This window comes from Primulina tabacum, chromosome 10 (assembly GCF_025594145.1).
Source record: "Primulina tabacum isolate GXHZ01 chromosome 10, ASM2559414v2, whole genome shotgun sequence".
Taxonomy (NCBI): Eukaryota; Viridiplantae; Streptophyta; class Magnoliopsida; order Lamiales; family Gesneriaceae; genus Primulina; species Primulina tabacum.
In genome coordinates, this window is record NC_134559.1 from 16,313,486 (window position 1) to 16,337,027 (window position 23,542).

At 43.2% G+C, this 23,542-nt stretch overlaps 18 non-coding genes and 4 pseudogenes across 18 annotated transcripts; all 22 read right to left on the bottom strand.

The window, feature by feature from the left end:
- Positions 1–598: 598 nt before the first annotated feature.
- Positions 599–718, bottom strand: LOC142506550 (5S ribosomal RNA). Its single transcript, XR_012804839.1, has one exon. It is a non-coding gene; the product is annotated as a 5S ribosomal RNA (ribosomal RNA).
- A 683-nt stretch (positions 719–1,401) lies between these two features.
- LOC142516568 (5S ribosomal RNA) lies at positions 1,402–1,519 on the bottom strand. The gene has a single exon (XR_012812355.1). It is a non-coding gene; the product is annotated as a 5S ribosomal RNA (ribosomal RNA).
- Positions 1,520–2,200: 681 nt separating this feature from the next.
- Positions 2,201–2,318, bottom strand: LOC142509666 (5S ribosomal RNA). The gene has a single exon (XR_012807829.1). It is a non-coding gene; the product is annotated as a 5S ribosomal RNA (ribosomal RNA).
- Positions 2,319–3,003: 685 nt separating this feature from the next.
- Positions 3,004–3,122, bottom strand: LOC142510875 (5S ribosomal RNA; annotated as a pseudogene).
- Positions 3,123–4,110: 988 nt separating this feature from the next.
- LOC142514095 (5S ribosomal RNA) lies at positions 4,111–4,229 on the bottom strand. The gene has a single exon (XR_012810006.1). It is a non-coding gene; the product is annotated as a 5S ribosomal RNA (ribosomal RNA).
- A 683-nt stretch (positions 4,230–4,912) lies between these two features.
- Positions 4,913–5,031, bottom strand: LOC142509536 (5S ribosomal RNA). Its single transcript, XR_012807705.1, has one exon. It is a non-coding gene; the product is annotated as a 5S ribosomal RNA (ribosomal RNA).
- A 1,421-nt stretch (positions 5,032–6,452) lies between these two features.
- Positions 6,453–6,571, bottom strand: LOC142506409 (5S ribosomal RNA). The gene has a single exon (XR_012804703.1). It is a non-coding gene; the product is annotated as a 5S ribosomal RNA (ribosomal RNA).
- A 1,425-nt stretch (positions 6,572–7,996) lies between these two features.
- LOC142516406 (5S ribosomal RNA) lies at positions 7,997–8,115 on the bottom strand. The gene has a single exon (XR_012812202.1). It is a non-coding gene; the product is annotated as a 5S ribosomal RNA (ribosomal RNA).
- A 794-nt stretch (positions 8,116–8,909) lies between these two features.
- On the bottom strand, positions 8,910–9,027 carry LOC142509881 (5S ribosomal RNA). Its single transcript, XR_012808027.1, has one exon. It is a non-coding gene; the product is annotated as a 5S ribosomal RNA (ribosomal RNA).
- A 681-nt stretch (positions 9,028–9,708) lies between these two features.
- On the bottom strand, positions 9,709–9,827 carry LOC142517224 (5S ribosomal RNA). The gene has a single exon (XR_012812982.1). It is a non-coding gene; the product is annotated as a 5S ribosomal RNA (ribosomal RNA).
- Positions 9,828–11,419: 1,592 nt separating this feature from the next.
- On the bottom strand, positions 11,420–11,538 carry LOC142512447 (5S ribosomal RNA; annotated as a pseudogene).
- Positions 11,539–12,539: 1,001 nt separating this feature from the next.
- Positions 12,540–12,658, bottom strand: LOC142512173 (5S ribosomal RNA; annotated as a pseudogene).
- A 679-nt stretch (positions 12,659–13,337) lies between these two features.
- Positions 13,338–13,456, bottom strand: LOC142514018 (5S ribosomal RNA). Its single transcript, XR_012809933.1, has one exon. It is a non-coding gene; the product is annotated as a 5S ribosomal RNA (ribosomal RNA).
- A 683-nt stretch (positions 13,457–14,139) lies between these two features.
- Positions 14,140–14,257, bottom strand: LOC142516569 (5S ribosomal RNA). The gene has a single exon (XR_012812356.1). It is a non-coding gene; the product is annotated as a 5S ribosomal RNA (ribosomal RNA).
- Positions 14,258–14,938: 681 nt separating this feature from the next.
- On the bottom strand, positions 14,939–15,056 carry LOC142510308 (5S ribosomal RNA). The gene has a single exon (XR_012808430.1). It is a non-coding gene; the product is annotated as a 5S ribosomal RNA (ribosomal RNA).
- Positions 15,057–15,741: 685 nt separating this feature from the next.
- On the bottom strand, positions 15,742–15,860 carry LOC142510876 (5S ribosomal RNA; annotated as a pseudogene).
- Positions 15,861–16,848: 988 nt separating this feature from the next.
- Positions 16,849–16,967, bottom strand: LOC142513934 (5S ribosomal RNA). The gene has a single exon (XR_012809856.1). It is a non-coding gene; the product is annotated as a 5S ribosomal RNA (ribosomal RNA).
- A 683-nt stretch (positions 16,968–17,650) lies between these two features.
- LOC142517099 (5S ribosomal RNA) lies at positions 17,651–17,769 on the bottom strand. Its single transcript, XR_012812859.1, has one exon. It is a non-coding gene; the product is annotated as a 5S ribosomal RNA (ribosomal RNA).
- Positions 17,770–19,189: 1,420 nt separating this feature from the next.
- On the bottom strand, positions 19,190–19,308 carry LOC142506410 (5S ribosomal RNA). The gene has a single exon (XR_012804704.1). It is a non-coding gene; the product is annotated as a 5S ribosomal RNA (ribosomal RNA).
- Positions 19,309–20,731: 1,423 nt separating this feature from the next.
- On the bottom strand, positions 20,732–20,850 carry LOC142516407 (5S ribosomal RNA). Its single transcript, XR_012812203.1, has one exon. It is a non-coding gene; the product is annotated as a 5S ribosomal RNA (ribosomal RNA).
- A 676-nt stretch (positions 20,851–21,526) lies between these two features.
- On the bottom strand, positions 21,527–21,645 carry LOC142507439 (5S ribosomal RNA). Its single transcript, XR_012805698.1, has one exon. It is a non-coding gene; the product is annotated as a 5S ribosomal RNA (ribosomal RNA).
- A 1,424-nt stretch (positions 21,646–23,069) lies between these two features.
- Positions 23,070–23,188, bottom strand: LOC142516409 (5S ribosomal RNA). Its single transcript, XR_012812205.1, has one exon. It is a non-coding gene; the product is annotated as a 5S ribosomal RNA (ribosomal RNA).
- Positions 23,189–23,542: the final 354 nt, after the last annotated feature.

A 23,542-nucleotide genomic window follows, 5' to 3' on the forward strand; every position in this document is an offset into this window, starting at 1 on the left:
CCAATCGGAGCCATGAAGTTAAGCGTTTTGGCGCGATGGCCGAGCTAGGATGGGTGACCTCCCTGGGAAGTCCTCGTGTCGTGATCGTTTACGTAAATTATGGATAAAACAGTCGAAGAAATTGTTTTTAATGAGTTTACCATCTCAGGAGTAATCTGCGTCATACCCATCCGCACAGAACCAGCTCACGACAACAAAAATCGCTAAATGTTCCCAAAAAATAGAAAAAAATAAGAAGAAGAAAATAGCGAATGTAAAGTAATTATTATGCCTAGGATACGATAAAATGGTACCGAAATCGAATTTTGAACTTCCTAAGCGGATTTCTCGAGGAAACGAAAGCTTAACATAAGCGGAAAATCGCAAATTAGAGGGTTTTAGAGAAAGAAATCGGCTAAAATCTCGCCAGCTCATTGCAGGGTAATGATTCTCGTTCGTTTTCCCGTTTACAATCTAATTAGGCTACAATTTTGTCCAAATCCGGCAGTTCCCGAGCTACGTTGATTTCACATGTCTTATCTGGTCACGATCGAGATTCAGATGATTTGAGCCGAAAATTGTCAGTCAACAAGTAATCAAAAATAGAAAACCATGAAAAGGGGTGCAACACGAGGACTTCGCAGAGGGGTCACCCATCCTAGTACTGCTCTCGCCCAAGCACGCTTAACTTCGCAGTTCTGATGGGATCCGGTGCATTGGTGCTGGTATGATCGCACCCGACATTGAGTTGGATGTTTATTCTTATATCCCTCGCGTACGTGTGGAGCGGGCGGCGATGGACAACACGCGGCACTGCTCTCGCCCAATCGGAACCATGAAGTTAAGCCTTTTGGCGCGATGGCAGAGCTAGGATGGGTGACCTCCCTGGGAAGTCCTCGTGTCGCGACTGTTTACGTAAATTATGGATAAAACATCCGAAATAATTGTTTTAAATGAGTTAACCGTCTCCGGAGTAATCTACGTCATACCCTTCCGCACAGAACCGGCTCACGACAACAAAAATCGCTAAATGTTCCCTGAAAATAGGAAAAAAATAAGAAGAAGAAAATAGCGAATGTAAAGCTATTATTATGCCTGGGATACGATAAAATTGAACCGAATTCGAATTTCGGACTTCCTAAGCGGATTTCTCGAGGAAACGCAAGCTTAACAGAAGCGGAAAATCGCAAATTAGAGGGTTTTAGAGAAGGAATTCGGCTAAAATCTAGCCAGCTCTCTGCGGAGTAATTTGTCTCGTTCGTTTGCCCGTTTACAATCAAATTAGGCTACAATTTTGTCCAAATCAGGCAGTGCCCGAGCTACGTTGATTTCACATGTCTTATCTGGTCTCGATCGAGATTCAGATGATTTTAGCCGGAAATCGTCTGTCAACAAGTAATCAAAAATTGAAAAACACGAAAAGGGGTGCAACACGAGGACTTCCCAAGGGTCACCCATCCTAGTACTGCTCTCGTCCAAGCACGCTTTACTTCGGAGTTCTGATCGGATCCGGTGCATTAGTGCTGGTATGATCGCACCCTACATTGAGTTGGATTTTTATTCTTATATCCCTTGAGTACGTGTGGAGCGGGCGGCGATGGGCAACACGCGGAACTGCTCTCGCCCAATCGGAACCATGAAGTTAAACGTTCTGGAGCGATGGCTGAGCTAGGATAGGTGACCTCCCTTGGAAGTCCTCGTGTCGCGACTATTTAAGTAAATTATGGATAAAACAGTCGAAATAATTCTTTTTAATGAGTTAACCGTCTCAGGAGTAATCTGCGTCATACCCCTCGCACAGAACCGGCTCACGACAACAAAAATCGCTAAATGTTCCCAAAAATTAGAAAAAAATAAGAAGAAGAAAATAGCGAATGTAAAGCTATTATTATGCATGGGATACGATAAAATGGAACCGGAATCGAACTTCGGATTTCCTAAACGGATTTCTCGAGGAAACGGAAGCTTAACAGAAGCGGAAAATTGCAAATTAGAGGGTCTTAGAGAATGAATTCGGCTAAAATCTCGCCAGCTCATTGCGGAGTAAGGAGTCTCGTTCGTTTTCCCGTTTACAATCAAATTAGGCTACAATTTTTTCCAAATTCGGCAGTGCCCGAGTTACGTTGATTTCACATGTCTTATCTGGTCCCGATCGAGATTCAGAGGATTTGAGCCGAAAATCGTTTGTCAACAAGTATAAAAAAAAAGAAAAACACGAAAACAGGTGCAACACGAGGAGTTCCTAGGGGGTCACCCATCCTAGTACTGCTCTCGCCAAGCACGCTTTACTTCGGAATTCTGATGGGATCCGGTGCATTAGTGCTGGTATTATCGCACCCGACATTGAGTGGGATGTTTATTCTTATATCTCTCGAGTACGTGTGGAGCGGTCGACGATGGACAACACGCGGCACTGCTCTCGCCCAATCAAAACCATGAAGTTAAGCATTCTGGCGCGATGGCAGAGCTAGGATGGGTGACCTCCCTGGGAAGTCCTTGTGTCGCGACCGTTTATGTAAATTATGGCTAAAACCGTAGAAATAATTGTTTTTAATGAGTAAATAGACTCCGGAGTAATCTGGGTCATACCCTTCCGCACAGAACCGGCTCACAACAACAAAAATCGCTAAATGTTCCCGGAAAATAGAAAAATAATTAAGAAGAATAAAATAGCGAATGTAAAGCTATTATTATTCCTTTGATACGATAAAATGGAACCGGAATCGAATTTCGGACTTCCTAAGCGAATTTATCGATGAAACGGAAGCTTAAAAGAAGCGAAAAATCGCAAATTAAAGGGTCTTAGAGAAGGGATTCGGCTAAAATCTTGCCAGCTCATTGCGGAGTAATTAGTCTCCGTTCGTTTGCCCGTTTACAATCAAATTAGGCTACAATTTTGTCGAAATCCGGCAGTGCCCGAGCTATGTTGATTTCACATGTCTTATCTGGTCCCGATCGAGATTCAGATGATTTGAGCCGAAAATCGTCAGTCAACAAGTAATCAAAAATAGAAAAACACGAAAAGAAGTGCGACACCAGGACTTCCCAGGGGGTCACCCATCCTAGTACTGCTCTCGCCCAAGAACGCTTAACTTCGGAGTTCAGACGGGATCCAAGGCATTAGTGCTGGAATGGTCGAACCCGACATTGAGTGGGATTTTTATTCATATATGCCTCGCGTACGTGTGGAGTGGGCGGAGATGGACAACACGCGGCACTGATCTCGCCCAATCAGAACCATGAAGTTAAGCGTTCTGGCGCGATGGCCGAGCTAGGATGGGTGACCTCCCTGGAAAGTCCTCGTGGCGCGATGGCCGAGCTAGGATGGGTGACCTCCCTGGGAAGTCCTCGTGTCGTGATCGTTTACGTAAATTATGGATAAAACAGTCGAAATAATTGTTTTTGATGAGTTAACCGTCTCCGGAGTAATCTGCGTCATACCCTTCCGCACAGAACCGGCTCACGACAACAAAAATCGCTAAATGTTACCAGCAAATAAGAAAAAAATAAGAAGAAGAAAATAGTAAATGTAAAGCTATTATTATGCCTAGGATACGATCAAATGGAACCGAAATCGAATTTCGAACTTCCTAAGCGGATTTCTCGAGGGAACGAAAACTTAACAGAAGCGGAAAATCGCAAATTAGAGGGTCTTAGAGAAGGAATTCGGATAACCGTCTCCGGAGTAATCTACGTAATACCCTTCGGCACAGAACCGGATCACGACCACAAAAATCGCTAAGTATTCCAAGAAAATAGAAAAAAATAAGAAGAAAAAAATAGCGAATGTAAAGCTATTATTATGCCTGGGATAAGATAAAATGGAACCGGAATCGAATTTCAGACTTCCTAAGCGGATTTCTCGAGGAAACGGAAGCTTAACAAAAGCGGAAAATCGCAAATTAAAGGGTTTTAGAGAAGAAATTCGGCTAAAATCTCGCCAACTCATTGCGGAGTAATGAGACTCGTTCGTTTACCCGTTACAATCAAATTAGGCTACAATTTTGTACAAATCCGGCAGTGCCCGAGCTACGTTGATTTCACATGTCTTATCTGTTCCCGATCGAGATTCAGATGATTTGAGCCGAAAATCGTCCGTCAACAAGTAATCAAAAATAGAAAAACACGAAAAGGGTGCAATACGAGGACTTCCCAGGGGGTCACCAATCCTAGTACTGCTCTCGCCCAAGCACGCTTAACTTCGGAGTTCTGATGGGATCCGGTGCATTAGTGCTGGTAGGATCGCACCCGACATTGAGTGGATGTTTATTCTTATATCCTTCGAGTATGTGTGGAGCGGGCGGCGATGGACAACACGCGGCACTGCTCTCGCCCAATCCGAACCATGAAGTTAAGCGTTCTGGCGCGATGGCAGAGCTAGGATGGGTGACCTCCCTTGGAAGTCCTCGTGTCGCGACAGTTTACGTAAATTATGGATAAAACTGTCGACATAATTGTTTTTAATGAGTTAACCGTCTCCGGAGTAATCTGGGTCATACCCTTCCGCACAGAACCGGCTCACGACAACAAAAATCGCTAAATATTCCCAGAAAATAGAAAAAAAATAAGAAGAAAAAAATGGCGAATGTAAAGCTATTATTATGCCTGGGATAAGATAAAATGGAACCGGAATCGAATTTCAGACTTCCTAAACGGATTTCTCGAGGTAACGGAAAGCTTAACAGAAGCGGTAAATCGCAAATTAGAGGGTCTTAGAGAAGAAGATCGGCTAAAATCTCGCCAGCACATTGCGGAGTAATGAGTCTCGTTCGTTTACCCATTTACAATAATATTAGGCTACAATTTTTTCCAAATCCGGCAGTGCCCGAGCTACGTCGATTTCACATGTCTTATCTGATCCCGATCGAGATTCAGAAGTTTTGAACCGAAAATCGTCTGTCAACAAGTAATCAAAAATAGAAAAACACGAAAAGGGATACAACACGAGGACTTCCTAGGGGGTCACCCATCCTAGTACTGCTCTCGCCCAAGCACTCTTAATTTTGGAGTTCTGGTGGAATCCGGTGCATTATTGCTGGTATGATCGCACCCGACATTTAGTGTGATGTTTATTCTTATATCCTAGAGTACGTGTGGAGCGAGCGGCGATAGACAACACGCGGCACTGCTCTCACCCAATCAGAACCATGAAGTTATGCGTTTTGGCGCGATGGTGGAGCTAGGATGGGTGACCTCCCTGGGAAGTCCTCGTGTCGCGACCGTTTACGTAAATTATGGATAAAACAGTCGAAACAATTGTTTTTAATGAGTTAACCGTCTCCGGAGTATTCTACGTAATACGCTACCGCACAGAACCGGCTCACGACAACAAAAATCGCTAAATGTTCCTTGTAAATAGAAAAAAAATAAGAAGAAGAAAATAGCGAATGTAAAGCTATTATTATGCCTGGGATACGATAAAATGGGACCGGAATCGAATTTCGGACTTCCTAAGCGGATTTCTCAAGGAAACGAAAGCTTAACAGAAGCGGAAAATTGCAAATCAGAGGGTCTTAGAGAAGGAATTCGGCTAAAATCTCTCCAGCTCATTGCGGATTAATGAGTTTTGTTCGTTTGCCCGTTTACAATCAAATTCGGCTACAATTTTGTCCAAATCCCGCAGCGCCCGAGCTACGTTGATTTCACGTCCTATCTGGTACCGATCGAGATTCAGATGATTTGAGCCGAAAATCGTATGTCAATAAGTAATCCAAAATAAAAAAAACACGAAAAAGGATGCAACACGAGGACTTCCCAGGGGGGTAACCGGTGCATTAGTGCTAGTATGATCGCAACCGACATTGAGTTGGTAGTTTATTCTTATATCAATCGAGTACGTGTGGAGCGGGCGGCGATGGACAACACGCGGCACTGCTCTCGTCCAATCAGAACCATGAAGTTAAGCGTTCTGGCGCGATGGCAGAGCTAAGATGGGTGACCTCCCTGGGAAGTCCTCGTGTCGCGAACGTTTACGTTTATTATGGCTAAAACATTCGAAATAACTGTTTTTAATGAGTTAACCGTCTCTGGAGTAATCTGCGTCATACCCGTCTGCACAGCACCGGCTCACGAGAACAAAAATCGCTAAATGTTCCCAGAAAATAGAAAAAAATAAGAAGAAGAAAGCGAATGTAAAGCTATTATTATGCCTGAGATACGATAAAATGAAACCGGAATCGAATCTCAGACTTCGTAAGTGGATTTCTCGAGAAAACGAAAGCTTAACAGAAGCGAAAAATCGCAAATTAGAGGGTTTTAGAGAAGGAATTCGGCTAAAATCTCGCCAGCTCATTGCAAAGAATGAGTCTCGTTCGTTTGCCCGTTTACAATCAAATTAGGCTACAATTTTGTCCAAATACGGCAGTGCCCAAGCTACGTTGATTTCACGTCTTATCTGGTCCCGGTCGAGATTCAGAGGATTTGAGCCGAAAATCTTCTGTCAACAAGTAATCAAAAATAGAAAAACATGAAAAGGGGTACAACACGAGGACTTCCTAGAGGGTCACCCATCCTAGTACTGCTCTCGCCCAAGCACGCTTAACTTCGGAGTTCTGGTGGAATCCGGTGCATTATTGCTGGTATGATCGCACCCCACATTTGGTGGGATGTTTATTCTTATATCCTAGAGTACGTGTGGAGCGAGCGGCGATAGACAACACGCGGCACTGCTCTCACCCAATCAGAACCATGAAGTTATGCGTTTTGGCGCGATAGTGGAGCTAGGATGGGTGACCTGCCTGGGAAGTCCTCGTGTCGCGACCGTTTACGTAAATTATGGATAAAACAGTCGAAATAATTGTTTTTAATGAGTTAACCGTCTCCAGAGTATTCTACGTAATACGCTACCGCACAGAACTGGCTCACGACAACAAAAATCGCTAAATGTTCCTAGTAAATAGAAAAAAAATAAGAAGAAGAAAATAGCGAATGTAAAGCTATTATTATGCCTGGGATACGATAAAGTAAGACCGGAATCGAATTTCGGACTTCCTAAGCGGATTTCTCGAGGAAACGAAAGCTTAACAGAAGCGGAAAATTGCAAATTAGAGGGTCTTAGAGAATGAATTCGGCTAAAATCTCTCCAGCTCATTGCGGATTAATGAGTTTTGTTCGTTTGCCCGTTTACAATCAAATTAGGCTACAATTTTGTCCAAATCCCGCAGCGCCCGAGCTACGTTGATTTCACGTCCTATCTGGTACCGATCGAGATTCAGATGATTTGAGACGAAAATCGTATGTCAATAAGTAATCAAAAATAAAAAAACATGAAAAAGGATGCAACACGAGGACTTCCCAGGGGCGTAACCGGTGCATTAGTCCTATTATGATCGCAACCGACATTGAGTTGGTAGTTTATTCTTATATCCCTCGAGTACGTGTGGAGCGGGCGGCGATGGACAACACGCGGCACTGCTCTCGTCCAATCAGAACCATGAAGTTAAGCGTTCTGGCGCGATGGCAGAGCTAAGATGGGTGACCTCCCTGGGAAGTCCTCGTGTCGCGAACGTTTACGTTTATTATGGCTAAAACAGTCGAAATAACTGTTTTTAATGAGTTAACCGTCTATGGAGTAATCTGCGTCATACCCTTCTGCACAGCACCGGCTCACGAGAAAAAAAAAATCGCTAAATGTTCCAAGAAAATAGAAAAAAATAAGAAGAAGAAAGCGAATGTAAAGCTATTATTATGCCTGAGATACGATAAAATTGAACCGGAATAGATATTCGGACTTCCTAAGCAGATATCTCGAGGAAACGGAAGCTTAACAGAAGCGGAAAATCGCAAATTAGAGGGTCTTAGAGAAGGAATTCGGCTAAATTCTCGCCAGCTCATTGCGGAGTAATGAGTCTCGTTCGTTTGCCCGTTTACAATCAAATTAGCCTACAATTTTGTCCAAATCCGGCAGTGCCCGAGCTGCGTTGATTTCACATGTCTTCTCTGGTCCTTATCGAGAGTCAGATGATTTGTGCCGAAAATCGTCTGTCAACAAGTAATCAAAAAAATAAAAACACGAAAAGGGATGCAACACGAGTACTTCCCAGGGGGTCATCCATCAAAGTACTGCTCTCGCCCAAGCACGCTTAACTTCGGAGTTCTTATGGGATCCGGTGTATAATTGCTGGTATGATCGCACCCGACATTGAGTGGGATGTTTATTCTTATATCCCTCGAGTACGTGTTGAGCGGGCGGCGATGGACAACACGCGGCACTGGTCTCGCCCAATCAGAACCATAAAGTTAAGCGTTCTCGCGCGATGGCATAGCTATTTTGGGTGGCCTCCTTGGCAAGTCCTCGTGTAGCGACCGTTTACGTGAATTATGGATAAAACAGTCGAAATAATTGTTTTTAATGAGATAACCGTCTCCGAAGTAATCTACGTCATACGTCATACTCCTTGGGAAGTCCTCCTGTCGCGACCGTTTACGTAAATTATGGCTAAAATAGTTGAAATAATTGTTTTTAATGAGTTAACCGTATCCGGAGTAATATGCGTCATACCCTTCCGCACAGCACCGGCTCACGACAACAAAAATCGCTAAATGTTCACAGAAAATAAAAAAAATAAGATGAAGAAAATAGCGAATGAAAAGCTATTATTATGCCTGGGATCCGATAAAATGGAACCGGAATCGAATTTCGGACTTCCTAAGCGGATTTATCTAGGAAACGAAAGCTTAACAGAAGCGAAAAATCGCAAATTAGAGGGTCTTAGAGAAGGAATTCGGCTAAAATCTTGCCAGCTCATTGCGGAGAATGAGTCTCGTTCGTTTGCCCGTTTACAATCAAATTAGCCAACAATTTTGTCCAAATCCGGCAGTGCCCGAGCTACGTTGATTTCACATTTCTTCTCTTATCCTGATCGAGAGTCAGATGATTTGAGCCGAAAATCGTCTGTCAACAAGTAATCAAAAATAGAAAAACACGAAAAGTGATGCAAACGAGGACTTCCCAGCGGGTCACTCATCCAAGTACTGCTCCCACCCAAGCACGCTTAACTTCGAAGTTCTGATGGGATTCGGTGCATTAGTGCTGGTATGATCGCATCCGACATTGAGTGGGATGTTTATTATTATATCCCTCGAGTACGTGTGGAGCGTGCGGCGATGGACAACACGCGGCACTGCTCTCGCCCAATCAAAACAATGAAGTTAAGCGTTCTGGTGCGATGGTAGAGCTAGGATGGGTGACATCCCTAGAAAGTCCTCGTGTCGCGACTGTTTCCGTAAATTATGGCTAAAATAGTCGAAATAATTGTTTTTAATGAGTTAACCGTCTCCGGAGTAATCTGCGTCATACCCTACCGCACAGAACCGGCTCACGACAACAAAAATCGCTAAATGTTCCCAGAAAAGTGAAAAAAATAAGAATAAGTAAATAGCGAATGTAAAGCTATTATTATGCCTTGATACAATAAAATGAAACTGGAATCGAATTTCGGACTTACTAAGCGGATTTTTCGAGGAAACGGAAGATTAACAGAAGCGAAAAATCGCAAATTAGATGGTCTTAGGGAAGGAATTTGGCTAAAATCTCGCCATCTCATTGCGGATTAATCAATCTCGTTCGTTTGCCCGTTTACAATCAAATTAGGCTACAATTTTGTTCAAATCCGGCAGTGCCCGAGCTACGTTGATTTCACATTTCTTATCTGGTCCCGATCGAGATTCAGATGATTTGAGCCGAAAATCGTCTGTCAACAAATAATCAAAAATAGAAAAACACGAAAAGGGGTCCAACACGAGGAATTCCCAGGGGGTCACCCATCCTAGTACTGCTGTCGCCCAAGCACGCTTAACTTCGGAGTTCTGATGGGTTCCGGTGCATTAGTGCTGGTATGATCGCACCCGACATTGAGTGGGATGTTTATTCTTATATCCCTCGAGTACGTGTGGTGCGGGCGGCGATAGACAACACGCGGCACTGCTCTCGTCCAATCAGAACCATGAAGTTAAGCGTTCTGGCACGATGGTAGAGCTAGGATGGGTGACCTCCCTGGGAAGTCCTCGTGGCGACCGTTTACGTAAATTATGGCTAAAACAGTTGAAATAATTGTTTTTAATGAGTAAACAGTCTCCGGAGTAATCTGCGTCATACCCTTTCGCACATCACCTGTTGGAACTTTTCAAGTTCGCAATCTTGATTTTGATGTTAACAAAACTTGTTATTGTGTTTCTAACATATTTCCTCAAGTGTGAAATTGCAAATACAAGAAGCAAGCTGAAACTGAATTTTGCACAAACTGAATTTCTGGCTAGCTTTGGTATTTTGATGATATCTCTCAACTGGATTATCCAAATGACAATCCGCAAACTGGACTGATTAGAAAACTCAATTCGGAACAAATCTTATTTCACGTCAGTTGGGCAAAATCGGATGTTATGATGGTCTAACTGATCGCTCAATTACCGAAATGATCACACGAAAACAGCAATCAGTTGAGTTTGAGCAGCTGCGGTATTTTGGTCATATCTCTTAGCTCGGTTATTGAAATGAAGCGATTCAGTATGCGTTGGAAAGATAAGACGATGATCTACAAATCATCTTCAGAAGTCAAAGTCTGAATCAAAACTTAAGATGCTGATAAATGAGGATGAAATTACTGGTTCAGCACAAACTGAAATCCGGAATGGGTTTGTAGAAATAGTTGTATAAATCAAAGTCTTCTAGTGGATCCTTCCCAAGAGGAAAAAGGGATGACGTAGGAGTGTTTGAAATATCCGAATATCCATAAACAAATTCGTGTCTATTTGTTTATTGCATTTGCTTATCATTTTCACTGTTTTTAAAGATGCATTGTTGAAGCATTTTATGTGTTCTTCAAATATAAAAATATTGCATACCAAGTGTTTGATAAAATACTTCAACTGAATATTTTTACTCATTCAACTTGCATATATTTTAAATGATTTACAAAATATTTAATCGGTTTCTACGAAGGATTATTTCGAGTATCTTCCGCTTAGTTTTTAACCAAACTCGATTTAATTCATCGGTGTTCAATATTTCAAGAACCGAGCTATTGTAGCTCAATGATTATCCCCCCTAATCGATCTTATCAGCACCGGTTCACGACAACAAAAATCGCTAAATGTTCCCTGAAAATAGAAAAAAAATAAGACGAAGAAAATAGCGAATGTAAAGTTATTATTATGCCTGGGATACGATAAAATGGAACCAGAATCGAATTTCGGACTCCCTAAGCGGATTTATCGAGGAAACGGAAGCTTAATAGAAGCGGAAAATCGCAAATTCGAGGGTCTTAGAGAAGGAATTCGGCTAAGACCGTTTACAATCAAATTAGGCTATAAGTTTGTCCAAATCCAGCAGTGCCCGAGTTACGTTGATTTCCCATGTCTTATTTGGACCCGATCGAGATTTAGATGATTTGAGCTGAAAATCGTCTTTCAACAAGTAATCAAAAATAGAAAAACACGAAAAGGGTTGCAACACGAGGACTTCCCAGGGGGTCACCCATTCTAGTACTGCTCTCGCCCAAGTACGCTTAACTCTGTCGTTTTGATGGGATCCGGTGCATTAGTGCTCGTAAGATCGCACCCGACATTGAGTGGGATGTTTATTCTTATATCCCTCGAGTACGTGTGGAGCGGGCGGCGATGGACAACACGCGGCACTGCTCTCGCCCAATCAGAACCATGAAGTTAATCGTTAGGGCGCGATGTCGGATCTAGGATGGGTGACCTCCCTGGGAATTCCTCGTTTACGTAAATTATGGATAAAACAGTCGAAATAATTGTTTTTACTAAGTTAACCGTCTCCGGAGTAATATGCGTCATACCCTTCTTTACAGAACCGGCTCACGACAACAAAAATCGCTAAATGTTCCCAAAAAATAGAAAAAAAATAAGAATAAAAAATAGCGAATGTAAAGCTATTATTATGTCTGAGATACGATAAAATGGAACCGGAATTGAATTTCGGACTTCCTAAGCGGATTTCTCGAGGCAATGGAAGCTTAACAGAAGCGGAAATTCGCAAATTAGAGGGTCTTAGAGAAGGAATTCGGATAAAATCTCGCCAGCTCATTGCGGATTAATGAGTCTCGTTCGTTTGCCCGTTTACAATCAAATTAGGCTACAATTTTGTCCAAATCCGGCAGTACCCGAGCTACCCTTCCGCACAGCACTGGCTCACGACAACAAAAATCGCTAAATGTTCCCAGAAAATAGAAAAAAATAAGAAGAAAATAGCGAATGTAAAGCTATTATTATGCTTGGGATACGATAAAATGGAACCGAAATCGAATTTCGGACTTCCTAAGCGGATTTCTCGAGGAAACGGAAGCTTAACAGAAGCGAAAAATGGCAAATTAGAGGGTCTTAGAGAAGGAATTCGGCTAAAATCTCGCCAGCTCATTGCAGAGAAATGAGTCTTGTTCGTTTGCCCGTTTACAATCAAATCAGCCTACAATTTTGTCCAAATCCGGCAGTGCCCGAGCTACGTTGATTTTACATGTCTTCTCCGGTCCTAATCGAGAGTCAAATGAGTTGAGCTGAAAATCGTCTGTCAACAAGTAATCAAAAATAGAAAAACACGAAAATGGGTGCCACACGAGGACTTCCCAGGGGGCCACCCATCCAAGTATTGCTCTCGCCCAAGCACGCTTAAATTCGGAGTTCTTATGGGATCTGCTGTATTAGTGCTTGTATGATCGCAACCGACATTGAGAGGCATGTTTATTCTTATATCCCTCGACTACATGTGAAGCGGGCGGCGATGGACAACACGCGGCACTGCTCTCGCCCAATCAGAACAATGAAATTAAGCGTTCTGGCGTGATGGCAGAGCTAGGATGGGTGACCTCCCTGGAAAGTCATCGTGTCGCGACCGTTTACGTAAATTATGGCTAAAACAGTAGAAATAATTGTTTTTAATGAGTTAACCGTCTCCGGAGTAATCTGCGTCATACCCTTCGCACAGAACCGGCTCACGACAACAAAAATAGCTAAATGTTCCCAGAAAATAGAAAAAAATAAGAATAAGAAAATAGCGAATATAAAGCTATTATTATGCCTGAGATACGATAAAATGAAATCGGAATCGAATTTTAGACTTACTGAGCGGATTTCTCGAGGAAACGGAAGCTTAACAGAAGCGGAAAATCGCAAATTAGAGGGTCTTAGAGAAAGAATTCGGCTAAAATCTCGCCAGCTCATTGCGGATTAATGAGTCTCGTTCGTTTGCCCGTTTACAATCAAATTAGGCTACAATTTTGTCCAAATCCGGCAGTGCCCGAGCTACGTTGATTTCACGTCTTATCTGGTCCTGATCGAGATTCAGATGATTTGAGCCGAAAATCGTCTGTCAACAAGTAATCAAAAATAGAAAAACACGAAAATGGGTGCTACACGAGGACTTCCCAGGGGGTCACCCAACCTAGTACTGGTCTCGCCCAAGCACGCTTAACTTCGGAGTTCTGATGGGATCCGGTGCATTAGTGCAGGTATGATCGCACCCAACATTGAGTGGGATGTTTATTCTTATTTCCCTCGAGTACGAGTGGAGCGGGCGGCGATGGACAACACGCGGCACTGCTCTCGCCCAATCAGAACCATGATGTTAATCGTTATGGCGCGATGGCGGATCTAGGATGGGTGACCTCCCTGGGAAGTCCTCGTGTCGCGACCGTTTACGTAAATTATGGATAAAACATCCGAAATAATTGTTTTAAATGAGTTAACCGTCTCCGGAGTAATCTACGTCATACCCTTCCGCACAGAACCGGCTCACGACAACAAAAATCGCTAAATGTTCCCAGAAAATAGGAAAAAAATAAGAAGAAGAAAATAGCGAATGTAAAGCTATTATTATGCCTGGGATACGATAAAATTGAACCGAATTCGAATTTCGGACTTCCTAAGCGGATTTCTCGAGGAAACGCAAGCTTAACAGAAGCGAAAAATCGCAAATTAGAGGGTTTTAGAGAAGGAATTCGGCTAAAATCTAGCCAGCTCTCTGCGGAGTAATTTGTCTCGTTCGTTTGCCCGTTTACAATCAAATTAGGCTACAATTTTGTCCAAATCAGGCAGTGCCCAAGCTACGTTGATTTCACATGTCTTATCTGGTCTCGATCGAGATTCAGATGATTTTAGCCGGAAATCGTCTGTCAACAAGTAATCAAAAATTGAAAAACACGAAAAGGGGTGCAACACGAGGACTTCCCAAGGGTCACCCATCCTAGTACTGCTCTCGTCCAAGCACGCTTTACTTCGGAGTTCTGATCGGATCCGGTGCATTAGTGCTGGTATGATCGCACCCTACATTGAGTTGGATTTTTATTCTTATATCCCTTGAGTACGTGTGGAGCGGGCGGCGATGGGCAACACGCGGAACTGCTCTCGCCCAATCGGAACCATGAAGTTAAACGTTCTGGAGCGATGGCTGAGCTAGGATAGGTGACCTCCCTGGGAAGTCCTCGTGTCGCGACCATTTAAGTAAATTATGGATAAAACAGTCGAAATAATTCTTTTTAATGAGTTAACCGTCTCAGGAGTAATCTGCGTCATACCCCTCGCACAGAACCGGCTCACGACAACAAAAATCGCTAAATGTTCCCAAAAATTAGAAAAAAATAAGAAGAAGAAAATAGCGAATGTAAAGCTATTATTATGCATGGGATACGATAAAATGGAACCGGAATCGAACTTCGGATTTCCTAAACGGATTTCTCGAGGAAACGGAAGCTTAACAGAAGCGGAAAATTGCAAATTAGAGGGTCTTAGAGAATGAATTCGGCTAAAATCTCGCCAGCTCATTGCGGAGTAAGGAGTCTCGTTCGTTTTCCCGTTTACAATCAAATTAGGCTACAATTTTTTCCAAATTCGGCAGTGCCCGAGTTACGTTGATTTCACATGTCTTATCTGGTCCCAATCGAGATTCAGAGGATTTGAGCCGAAAATCGTTTGTCAACAAGTAATAAAAAAAAGAAAAACACGAAAACAGGTGCAACACGAGGAGTTCTTAAGGGGTCACCCATCCTAGTACTGCTCTCGCCAAGCACGCTTTACTTCGGAATTCTGATGGGATCCGGTGCATTAGTGCTGGTATTATCGCACCCGACATTGAGTGGGATGTTTATTCTTATATCTCTCGAGTACGTGTGGAGCGGTCGACGATGGACAACACGCGGCACTGCTCTCGCCCAATCAAAACCATGAAGTTAAGCATTCTGGCGCGATGGCAGAGCTAGGATGGGTGACCTCCCTGGGAAGTCCTTGTGTCGCGACCGTTTATGTAAATTATGGCTAAAACCGTAGAAATAATTGTTTTTAATGAGTAAATAGACTCCGGAGTAATCTGGGTCATACCCTTCCGCACAGAACCGGCTCACAACAACAAAAATCGCTAAATGTTCCCGGAAAATAGAAAAATAATTAAGAAGAATAAAATAGGGAATGTAAAGCTATTATTATTCCTTTGATACGATAAAATGGAACCGGAATCGAATTTCGGACTTCCTAAGCGAATTTATCGATGAAACGGAAGCTTAAAAGAAGCGAAAAATCGCAAATTAAAGGGTCTTAGAGAAGGGATTCGGCTAAAATCTTGCCAGCTCATTGCGGAGTAATTAGTCTCCGTTCGTTTGCCCGTTTACAATCAAATTAGGCTACAATTTTGTCGAAATCCGGCAGTGCCCGAGCTATGTTGATTTCACATGTCTTATCTGGTCCCGATCGAGATTCAGATGATTTGAGCCGAAAATCGTCAGTCAACAAGTAATCAAAAATAGAAAAACACGAAAAGAAGTGCGACACCAGGACTTCCCAGGGGGTCACCCATCCTAGTACTGCTCTCGCCCAAGAACGCTTAACTTCGGAGTTCAGACGGGATCCAAGGCATTAGTGCTGGAATGGTCGAACCCGACATTGAGTGGGATTTTTATTCATATATGCCTCGCGTACGTGTGGAGTGGGCGGAGATGGACAACACGCGGCACTGATCTCGCCCAATCAGAACCATGAAGTTAAGCGTTCTGGCGCGATGGCCGAGCTAGGATGGGTGACCTCCCTGGAAAGTCCTCGTGGCGCGATGGCCGAGCTAGGATGGGTGACCTCCCTGGGAAGTCCTCGTGTCGTGATCGTTTACGTAAATTATGGATAAAACAGTCGAAATAATTGTTTTTGATGAGTTAACCGTCTCCGGAGTAATCTGCGTCATACCCTTCCGCACAGAACCGGCTCACGACAACAAAAATCGCTAAATGTTACCAGCAAATAAGAAAAAAATAAGAAGAAGAAAATAGTAAATGTAAAGCTATTATTATGCCTAGGATACGATCAAATGGAACCGAAATCGAATTTCGAACTTCCTAAGCGGATTTCTCGAGGGAACGAAAACTTAACAGAAGCGGAAAATCGCAAATTAGAGGGTCTTAGAGAAGGAATTCGGATAACCGTCTCCGGAGTAATCTACGTAATACCCTTCGGCACAGAACCGGATCACGACCACAAAAATCGCTAAGTATTCCAAGAAAATAGAAAAAATAAGAAGAAAAAAATAGCGAATGTAAAGCTATTATTATGCCTGGGATAAGATAAAATGGAACCGGAATCGAATTTCAGACTTCCTAAGCGGATTTCTCGAGGAAACGGAAGCTTAACAAAAGCGGAAAATCGCAAATTAAAGGGTTTTAGAGAAGAAATTCGGCTAAAATCTCGCCAACTCATTGCGGAGTAATGAGACTCGTTCGTTTACCCGTTACAATCAAATTAGGCTACAATTTTGTACAAATCCGGCAGTGCCCGAGCTACGTTGATTTCACATGTCTTATCTGTTCACGATCGAGATTCAGATGATTTGAGCCGAAAATCGTCCGTCAACAAGTAATCAAAAATAGAAAAACACGAAAAGGGGTGCAATACGAGGACTTCCCAGGGGGTCACCAATCCTAGTACTGCTCTCGCCCAAGCACGCTTAACTTCGGAGTTCTGATGGGATCCGGTGCATTAGTGCTGGTAGGATCGCACCCGACATTGAGTGGATGTTTATTCTTATATCCTTCGAGTATGTGTGGAGCGGGCGGCGATGGACAACACGCGGCACTGCTCTCGCCCAATCCGAACCATGAAGTTAAGCGTTCTGGCGCGATGGCAGAGCTAAGATGGGTGACCTCCCTTGGAAGTCCTCGTGTCGCGACAGTTTACGTAAATTATGGATAAAACTGTCGACATAATTGTTTTTAATGAGTTAACCGTCTCCGGAGTAATCTGGGTCATACCCTTCCGCACAGAACCGGCTCACGACAACAAAAATCGCTAAATATTCCCAGAAAATAGAAAAAAAATAAGAAGAAAAAAATGGCGAATGTAAAGCTATTATTATGCCTGGGATAAGATAAAATGGAACCGGAATCGAATTTCAGACTTCCTAAACGGATTTCTCGAGGTAACGGAAAGCTTAACAGAAGCGGTAAATCGCAAATTAGAGGGTCTTAGAGAAGAAGATCGGCTAAAATCTCGCCAGCACATTGCGGAGTAATGAGTCTCGTTCGTTTACCCATTTACAATAATATTAGGCTACAATTTTTTCCAAATCCGGCAGTGCCCGAGCTACGTCGATTTCACATGTCTTATCTGATCCCGATCGAGATTCAGAAGTTTTGAACCGAAAATCGTCTGTCAACAAGTAATCAAAAATAGAAAAACACGAAAAGGGGTACAACACGAGGACTTCCTAGGGGGTCACCCATCCTAGTACTGCTCTCGCCCAAGCACGCTTAACTTCGGAGTTCTGGTGGAATCCGGTGCATTATTGCTGGTATGATCGCACCCGACATTTAGTGTGATGTTTATTCTTATATCCTAGAGTACGTGTGGAGCGAGCGGCGATAGACAACACGCGGCACTGCTCTCACCCAATCAGAACCATGAAGTTATGCGTTTTGGCGCGATGGTGGAGCTAGGATGGGTGACCTCCCTGGGAAGTCCTCGTGTCGCGACCGTTTACGTAAATTATGGATAAAACAGTCGAAACAATTGTTTTTAATGAGTTAACCGTCTCCGGAGTATTCTACGTAATACGCTACCGCACAGAACCGGCTCACGACAACAAAAATCGCTAAATGTTCCTAGTAAATAGAAAAAAAATAAGAAGAAGAAAATAGCGAATGTAAAGCTATTATTATGCCTGGGATACGATAAAATGGGACCGGAATCGAATTTCGGACTTCCTAAGCGGATTTCTCAAGGAAACGAAAGCTTAACAGAAGCGGAAAATTGCAAATCAGAGGGTCTTAGAGAAGGAATTCGGCTAAAATCTCTCCAGCTCATTGCGGATTAATGAGTTTTGTTCGTTTGCCCGTTTACAATCAAATTCGGCTACAATTTTGTCCAAATCCCGCAGCGCCCGAGCTACGTTGATTTCACGTCCTATCTGGTACCGATCGAGATTCAGATGATTTGAGCCGAAAATCGTATGTCAATAAGTAATCCAAAATAAAAAAACACGAAAAAGGATGCAACACGAGGACTTCCCAGGGGGGTAACCGGTGCATTAGTGCTAGTATGATCGCAACCGACATTGAGTTGGTAGTTTATTCTTATATCCCTCGAGTACGTGTGGAGCGGGCGGCGATGGACAACACGCGGCACTGCTCTCGTCCAATTAGAACCATGAAGTTAAGCGTTCTGGCGCGATGGCAGAGCTAAGATGGGTGACCTCCCTGGGAAGTCCTCGTGTCGCGAACGTTTACGTTTATTATGGCTAAAACATTCGAAATAACTGTTTTTAATGAGTTAACCGTCTCTGGAGTAATCTGCGTCATACCCGTCTGCACAGCACCGGCTCACGAGAACAAAAATCGCTAAATGTTCCCAGAAAATAGAAAAAAAGAAGAAGAAAAAAGCGAATGTAAAGCTATTATTATGCCTGAGATACGATAAAATGAAACCGGAATCGAATCTCAGACTTCGTAAGTGGATTTCTCGAGAAAATGAAAGCTTAACAGAAGCGAAAAATCGCAAATTAGAGGGTTTTAGAGAAGGAATTCGGCTAAAATCTCGCCAGCTCATTGCAAAGAATGAGTCTCGTTCGATTGCCCGTTTACAATCAAATTAGGCTACAATTTTTTCCAAATACGGCAGTGCCCAAGCTACGTTGATTTCACGTCTTATCTGGTCCCGGTCGAGATTCAGAGGATTTGAGCCGAAAATCTTCTGTCAACAAGTAATCAAAAATAGAAAAACATGAAAAGGGGTACAACACGAGGACTTCCTAGAGGGTCACCCATCCTAGTACTGCTCTCGCCCAAGCACGCTTAACTTCGGAGTTCTGGTGGAATCCGGTGCATTATTGCTGGTATGATCGCACCCCACATTTAGTGGGATGTTTATTCTTATATCCTAGAGTACGTGTGGAGCGAGCGGCGATAGACAACACGCGGCACTGCTCTCACCCAATCAGAACCATGAAGTTATGCGTTTTGGCGCGATAGTGGAGCTAGGATGGGTGACCTGCCTGGGAAGTCCTCGTGTCGCGACCGTTTACGTAAATTATGGATAAAACAGTCGAAACAATTGTTTTTAATGAGTTAACCGTCTCCAGAGTATTCTACGTAATACGCTACCGCACAGAACTGGCTCACGACAACAAATATCGCTAAATGTTCCTAGTAAATAGAAAAAAAATAAGAAGAAGAAAATAGCGAATGTAAAGCTATTATTATGCCTGGGATACGATAAAGTAAGACCGGAATCGAATTTCGGACTTCCTAAGCGGATTTCTCGAGGAAACGAAAGCTTAACAGAAGCGGAAAATTGCAAATTAGAGGGTCTTAGAGAATGAATTCGGCTAAAATCTCTCCAGCTCATTGCGGATTAATGAGTTTTGTTCGTTTGCCCGTTTACAATCAAATTAGGCTACAATTTTGTCCAAATCCCGCAGCGCCCGAGCTACGTTGATTTCACGTCCTATCTGGTACCGATCGAGATTCAGATGATTTGAGACGAAAATCGTATGTCAATAAGTAATCAAAAATAAAAAAACATGACAAAGGATGCAACACGAGGACTTCCCAGGGGCGTAACCGGTGCATTAGTGCTATTATGATCGCAACCGACATTGAGTTGGTAGTTTATTCTTATATCCCTCGAGTACGTGTGGAGCGGGCGGCGATGGACAACACGCGGCACTGCTCTCGTCCAATCAGAACCATGAAGTTAAGCGTTCTGGCGCGATGGCAGAGCTAAGATGGGTGACCTCCCTGGGAAGTCCTCGTGTCGCGAACGTTTACGTTTATTATGGCTAAAACAGTCGAAATAACTGTTTTTAATGAGTTAACCGTCTATGGAGTAATCTGCGTCATACCCTTCTGCACAGCACCGGCTCACGAGAAAAAAAATCTCTAAATGTTCCCAGAAAATAGAAAAAAATAAGAAGAAGAAAGCGAATGTAAAGCTATTATTATGCCTGAGATACGATAAAATTGAACCGGAATAGATATTCGGACTTCCTAAGCAGATATCTCGAGGAAACGGAAGCTTAACAGAAGCGGAAAATCGCAAATTAGAGGGTCTTAGAGAAGGAATTCGGCTAAATTCTCGCCAGCTCATTGCGGAGTAATGAGTCTCGTTCGTTTGCCCGTTTACAATCAAATTAGCCTACAATTTTGTCCAAATCCGGCAGTGCCCGAGCTGCGTTGATTTCACATGTCTTCTCTGGTCCTTATCGAGAGTCAGATGATTTGTGCCGAAAATCGTCTGTCAACAAGTAATCAAAAAAAGAAAAACACGAAAAGGGATGCAACACGAGTACTTCCCAGGGGGTCATCCATCAAAGTACTGCTCTCGCCCAAGCACGCTTAACTTCGGAGTTCTTATGGGATCCGGTGTATAATTGCTGGTATGATCGCACCCGACATTGAGTGGGATGTTTATTCTTATATCCCTCGAGTACGTGTGGAGCGGGCGGCGATGGACAACACGCGGCACTGCTCTCGTCCAATCAGAACCATGAAGTTAAGCGTTCTGGCGCGATGGCAGAGCTAAGATGGGTGACCACCCTGGGAAGTCCTCGTGTCGCGAACATTTACGTTTATTATGGCTAAAACATTCGAAATAACTGTTTTTAATGAGTTAACCGTCTCTGGAGTAATCTGCGTCATACCCGTCTGAACAGCACCGGCTCACGAGAACAAAAATCGCTAAATGTTCCCAGAAAATAGAAAAAAATAAGAAGAAGAAAGCGAATGTAAAGCTATTATTATGCCTGAGATACGATAAAATGAAACCGGAATCGAATCTCGGACTTCGTAAGTGGATTTCTCGAGAAAACGGAAGCTTAACAGAAGCGGAAAATCGAAAATTAGAGGGTTTTAGAGAAGGAATTCGGCTAAAATCTCGCCAGCTCATTGCAAAGAATGAGTCTCGTTCGTTTGCCCGTTTACAATCAAATTAGGCTACAATTTTGTCCAAATACGGCAGTGCCCAAGCTACGTTGATTTCACGTCTTATCTGGTCCCGGTCGAGATTCAGAGGATTTGAGCCGAAAATCTTCTGTCAACAAGTAATCAAAAATAGAAAAACATGAAAAGGGGTACAACACGAGGACTTCCTAGAGGGTCACCCATCCTAGTACTGCTCTCGCCCAAGCACGCTTAACTTCGGAGTTCTGGTGGAATCCAGTGCATTATTGCTGGTATGATCGCACCCGACATTTAGTGGGATGTTTATTCTTATATCCTAGAGTACGTGTGGAGCGAGCGGCGATAGACAACACGCGGCACTGCTCTCACCCAATCAGAACCATGAAGTTATGCGTTTTGGCGCGATAGTGGAGCTAGGATGGGTGACCTGCCTGGGAAGTCCTCGTGTCACGACCGTTTACGTAAATTATGGATAAAACAGTCGAAACAATTGTTTTTAATGAGTTAACCGTCTCAGGAGTATTCTACGTAATACGCTACCGCACAGAACTGGCTCACGACAACAAAAATCGCTAAATGTTCCTAGTAAATAGCAAAAAAATAAGAAGAAGAAAATAGCGAATGTAAAGCTATTATTATGCCTGGGATACGATAAAGTAAGACCGGAATCGAATTTCGGACTTCCTAAGCGGATTTCTCGAGGAAACGAAAGCTTAACAGAAGCGGAAAATTGCAAATTAGAGGGTCTTAGAGAATGAATTCGGCTAAAATCTCTCCAGCTCATTGCGGATTAATGAGTTTTGTTCGTTTGCCCGTTTACAATCAAATTAGGCTACAATTTTGTCCAAATCCCGCAGCGCCCGAGCTACGTTGATTTCACGTCCTATCTGGTACCGATCGAGATTCAGATGATTTGAGCCGAAAATCGTATGTCAATAAGTAATCAAAAATAAAAAAACATGAAAAAGGATGCAACACGAGGACTTCCCAGGGGCGTAACCGGTGCATTAGTCCTATTATGATCGCAACCGACATTGAGTTGGTAGTTTATTCTTATATCCCTCGAGTACGTGTGGAGCGGGCGGCGATGGACAACACGCGGCACTGCTCTCGTCCAATCAGAACCATGAAGTTAAGCGTTCTGGCGCGATGGCAGAGCTAAGATGGGTGACCTCCCTGGGAAGTCCTCGTGTCGCGAACGTTTACGTTTATTATGGCTAAAACAGTCGAAATAACTGTTTTTAATGAGTTAACCGTCTATGGAGTAATCTGCGTCATACCCTTCTGCACAGCACCGGCTCACGAGAAAAAAAAATCGCTAAATGTTCCAAGAAAATAGAAAAAAATAAGAAGAAGAAAGCGAATGTAAAGCTATTATTATGCCTGAGATACGATAAAATTGAACCGGAATAGATATTCGGACTTCCTAAGCAGATATCTCGAGGAAACGGAAGCTTAACAGAAGCGGAAAATCGCAAATTAGAGGGTCTTAGAGAAGGAATTCGGCTAAATTCTCGCCAGCTCATTGCGGAGTAATGAGTCTCGTTCGTTTGCCCGTTTACAATCAAATTAGCCTACAATTTTGTCCAAATCCGGCAGTGCCCGAGCTGCGTTGATTTCACATGTCTTCTCTGGTCCTTATCGAGAGTCAGATGATTTGTGCCGAAAATCGTCTGTCAACAAGTAATCAAAAAAAGAAAAACACGAAAAGGGATGCAACACGAGTACTTCCCAGGGGGTCATCCATCAAAGTACTGCTCTCGCCCAAGCACGCTTAACTTCGGAGTTCTTATGGGATCCGGTGTATAATTGCTGGTATGATCGCACCCGACATTGAGTGGGATGTTTATTCTTATATCCCTCGAGTACGTGTTGAGCGGGCGGCGATGGACAACACGCGGCACTGGTCTCGCCCAATCAGAACCATAAAGTTAAGCGTTCTCACGCGATGGCATAGCTATTTTGGGTGGCCTCCTTGGCAAGTCCTCGTGTAGCGACCGTTTACGTGAATTATGGATAAAACAGTCGAAATAATTGTTTTTAATGAGATAACCGTCTCCGAAGTAATCTACGTCATACGTCATACTCCTTGGGAAGTCCTCCTGTCGCGACCGTTTACGTAAATTATGGCTAAAATAATTGAAATAATTGTTTTTAATGAGTTAACCGTATCCGGAGTAATA